The sequence below is a fragment of the Plecotus auritus genome (assembly GCF_963455305.1).
Source record: "Plecotus auritus genome assembly, chromosome: 4".
NCBI classification, from domain to species: domain Eukaryota; kingdom Metazoa; phylum Chordata; class Mammalia; order Chiroptera; family Vespertilionidae; genus Plecotus; species Plecotus auritus.
In genome coordinates, this window is record NC_137775.1 from 118,798,964 (window position 1) to 118,803,847 (window position 4,884).

At 41.8% G+C, this 4,884-nt stretch overlaps 1 pseudogene across 1 annotated transcript; it reads left to right on the top strand.

Moving 5' to 3' along the window:
- The first annotated feature begins 832 nt into the window (after positions 1 to 832).
- LOC308246998 (FXYD domain-containing ion transport regulator 5-like) lies at positions 833 to 1,505 on the top strand (annotated as a pseudogene). Its single transcript has one exon. The product of its transcript is annotated as an FXYD domain-containing ion transport regulator 5-like (transcript).
- The last annotated feature ends 3,379 nt before the right edge of the window (positions 1,506 to 4,884 follow it).

Here is a 4,884-nt window from a genome sequence, read left to right on the forward strand (position 1 = left end):
ATTAGTTTCTCTCTAATGATTAGTGACTTTGAGCATTTTTCATATGCCTCTTGGTCATCCATATGTCCTCTTTGGGGAAGTGTCTATTCAGGTTCTTTGCCAAGTTTTTAATTGGATTTTTTTGTCTTCCTTTTGTTGAATTGTATGAGTTTTTACATATTTTGGAAGTTAACCCCTTATCAGATGTATCTTTGGTGAATATGTTATCCCATACTGTGGGTTCCCTTTTCATTTGGTTTCTTTTGATGTACAGAAGCTTTTTAGTTTGATGTGGTCCCATTTGTTTATTTTTTCATTTGTTTCTCTTGCCCCCAAAGATGTATTGGCTATGTGAGATGTCTGAGATTTTACTGCCTATGTTTTCTTCTAAGATATTTATTAAAGATACTGTTCTCACTTTTTTATATGCTCTTGCCTCCTTTGTCACAAATTAATTGAGCATAATGGCATGGGTCTATTTCCGGGTTCTCTGTTCTGTTCCATTGATCTATATGCTGTTCCTGTGTCAGTACCAGGCTGTTTTTAGTATAGATCAGTGGTCGGCAAACTCATTAGTCAACAGAGCCAAATATCAACGGGACAATGATGGGAATTTCTTTGGAGAGCCAAATTTTTAAACTTAAACTTCTTCTAACGCCACTTCTTCAAAATAGACTCGCCTAGGCTGTGGTATTTTGTGGAAGAGCCACACTCAAGGGGCCAAAGAGCCGCATGTGGCTCGCGAGCCGCAGTTTGCCGACCACTGGTATAGATGATTATAATTGTGATCCCTCCAACTTCGTTTTCTTTCTCAAGATTACTGTGGCTGGCCGGCTCCGATCCCCTGCTCGACATGTCGCCCTCAGGTTGCCTGTATCTCCTCACCATTGTGGGCCTGATTCTCCCTACCAGAGGACAGAAATTGGAGGAGGCCACATCCATTTCTCTAGCAGACTCAACCACTGTGAACATTCATGCCCTGACTCAAACCCCAGACTCAGTTCACCCAGAACGCCAGTCCACCCCTCAGACTTCAACCCTGCAGGCTGCTGTAGAAACACCACCCAGACGACCCAGATGACCCAGACGACCCAGACGCAGCAACTGAAGGGAGAGACTGTGCTTCTAACCACAGACTCGGGGACGGATGAGAGCAGCACGGAAGCTGATCCCACTAAAGGCACCACACTCTCCAAGCAGTCTCCAGACAAAGACTTCACAACAGACCCTGCCCACAGACCCACTGATTCAAGTGAGGACGATCCCTTCTCCTATGATGAGTACACTCTCCGGAAACAGGGGCTATTGGTCGCAGCTGTGCTGTTCATCACAGCATTGTGATCCTCACCAGTGGCAAGTGTAGGCAATTGCCCCGATTATGCCGGAATCATAACAGAGCCTACAGAGTCACAAAAGCCCAGCCTGAGAGGGAAGACCCAGATGGAGCCAGAGCCAGGGCCGATGGCCAGAACCCCCTACCTTCCCAACCCTGCCTGCCCTGAGGGCTGTCCAGCTCCCCAGGCACTGCCCCCACACTGACCATTCTGTTCAGAAAAAAAGTAAAGCACTGCAGTCCTTGTCAAAAAAAAAAAAAAAAAAAGATTACTGTGGCTATTCAGGGTCATTTTGGGTTCCATATAAATATTTGGAATATTTGTTCTAGATTTGTGAAATATGCCAATAGTGCTTTAATAGGGATTGCATTGAACCTATAGGTTATTTTGAGTAGTATGAATTTTAATGATGTATTTTAATGATGTTAATTCTTCCCATCCCGAACACAGTGTAGTCTTCCACTTGTTTTTATCTTCCTTTATCTCTTTTTTTAAGTGTTCCATAATTTTTTGAAGTTAGGTCTTTTATCTCCTTGGTTAAGTTTATTATTTATTTTTTGTTGCAATGATATATGGGATTATTTTTTATTTTCTCTTTCTGAGAGTTCATTATTGCTGTATAAAAATGTCATTGATTTGTGGATGTTAATTTTGTATCCTGCTTCTTTGCCAAATTCATTTCTTAAATCTAGTTATTTTTTGGTTAAATATTTAGGGTTTTTTTTTAATGCACAATATTATGTCATCTGTGAATAATGACAGTCTTAGTTCCTCTTTTCCAATTTGGATGCCTTTTATTTCTTCTTCTTGTATGATAACTATGACTGACTTCCAATGCTATGTTGAATAAGAGTGGTGAAAGCAGACAGACCTGTCTTGCTTCTGTTCTTAAGGGAAATATTTTTTAGTTTTTGCCCATTGAGTTTGATGTTGGCTCCAGGTTTGTCATATATGGCCTCTGTTATGTTGAGGTATCATCCCTCTATTCCTACTTTGCTCAGAGTTTTTATCAAAAATTGGTGCTGGATTTTAACAAATGCTTTTTCTGCATGTATTTATATGTTCATGTGATTTTTTTTTTCTGTGTGTGGATGATCCCATTTATTTTTTTATTTTTATTTTTATTTATTTTTTATTGTTTGAAGTATTACAAATAGTAGTACATATGTCTCCTTTTTTTTTCCCCATTGACCTCCCCCCAGCCTCCCCAACCCCCCAGTACATGCCTTCACCTCCCCCCCACCCACCCCCCACAGCATCTTGTATCCATTGGTTATGCTTATATACATGCGTACAAGTCCTTCGGTTGATCTCTTACAGCACCCCCCGCCCCAACCTCCCCTGCCTTCGCACTGTAGTTTGACAGTCAGTTCAATGTTTCTTTGCCTCTGTATCTATTTTTTCCCCTTTTCTTTCCTTTAAAAAATCTTGCCTCTGAAGACTAGAAATAAACATATAATAACAAAAAATGTTTGAGTCCCAATTTCAATGTCCAACAGTTCTGAGTCCCCGTTTCAATGTCAAACAGTTCCTTATGTGTACATGTCAGCAATGATATCTGGATGGTGGGCACCTGGTGGCAATGCAAGTCCGACCCTCTCTGGTTTGGTCCTAGGCAACCTGCCGTGTCGCAAAACTGCTGACTGCTAGCGTGGCAAGGCATCATCAGCGTCTTCCATCTCTGGACTGTTTCTCCTCTTGTCTTCGTGGTTGGAGCAGACCTGTCAATTCCTCTCTGTTGCAGGAATCCACATGGTCTTGGAGCTGTTTTCTGAAAATATACAAACATATTCTCGACCAAAAGTTAATAAAGGAATCTTTTCTATATAATTGATTTGGGATCCTTTTTATTTTTGCCCAAATGATTTTCCTTTGTCTTATTTAGACACCATGTGTGTTTTTCATGGGTGTCTTGCTGTTAGCATTACAAATGAAAATTAATTTTGTAAAGTAAAAATTTTCTAGATGTAATTTACTTACAGGATATTTTTCCTTACATGATATTACCCTACTATCCCCCCTTTTTTGATTAATGGAGGCTTTTGTAAATTTTATAATGCAGTCTTGATAATTTTACATTTTAATTTTTTGCACAAAAATATGACTGCTTTAGTTTCATTGCATGTTCAGGAATTTTACCATGAGATGAACTACCAACAGAAATTTTAGTTACCACTTTAGGAACAGCTTTTTGTCCAGTACAATTAAATTTTCTTGAATATTCACTTATTTCAATTAGCCTATTTAAATTAATCTGAAAACTTGATTATTATTTTACTGTCAAATTTAATACTCTACCAACAATCTTAGTTTACCCTGTAAGTATTAGTGGAAAGGATTATTTGCATTCTTGAGTAGGCCCTGAGCATTCCTGGTGCCAGGCTGGATTTAGATATAGGGCAGCTGCTGTTGGCCAAGTCTCTGTCTGTTACCTGGGTCCCAATCTGAGCTGGGCGTGGGGAGCAAAGCAGCCATGGGGGCAGGAGACCTCCCTCATACGGGGTGAGGGTTCAGGCCCCTGCAAGTTGGGGGGGTGAGGGTCTGTGCCCCACCTCTGTTGACCCCCAAGTTCTCTCCTGATGGCCCCTCTGCGACTGTGCCTGTCTTAGGTTGTTCCTTCCCTGAGGAATCTTACCTGTCTCTGGCTAACCAGTCATCCTCCGGGGCCAAGCAGGGTGATGTGAGGTTCAGTTCTGTCTCCTTGGTAGCCTATGCCCCCGTGGCCTCCACGCCCAGCACCTGCCTTGGGATCCCCTGGCCTGCTGGCGGGGCCCCAGCACTGATCACATATCTCAGGGAACTCAGGTTTCTTCTCCAGGGAGGGCCCAGCTCACACGATTGGGCGAGAGACAGATCCATGGTACCAGCCACCACGAGGCTTCAAGCTCAGCATGAACAGAAAGCTCAGGCAACAGCTGAGGGCAATTGGATTGTGAGAAGAGGGTCCCTCTTGGCACAAAAGGCAAGAGGGGCCAATATAGAACGCTCAAGTGCCTTCCTAGCGCCTTAATTCCTTCTGAAAGGGATTAAATCCTTTCATGTCCTTTTTTTAAAATTGCTGCCAAACATTCAAAGAATTAGTTTGTAGGTTTGTTTGGGATAATTGTACAATAGGCTGTTGTAAGATATCTAAAATTATAATGACATTGTAGAATAATATCATGTAAGGATATTCTTTGCTCTAGGCCATGGCAATTCAATTTCAAACGGCTGTCAATTTCTTTTTGTAACTTTATATAAACTTTGTCAGGGAGGCAAAAAACACAAATTACTTACTTTAGTTCAAGAGGCCAAATATATTGACTTTCAATTACAATCCTTACGACTTTTTTTTTTTTTTAAATATATTTTATTGATATTTTACAGAGAGGAAGGGAGAGGGATAGAGAGCTAGAAACATCGATGAGAGAGAAACATCGATCAGCCGCCTCCTGCACACCTCCCACTGGGGACGTGCTCGCAACCAAGGCACGTGCCCCTGACCGGAATCGAACCTGGGACCCTTCAGTCCGCAGGCCGACGCTCTATCCACTGAGCCAAACCGGTTTCGGCAATCCTTACGACTTTTGAA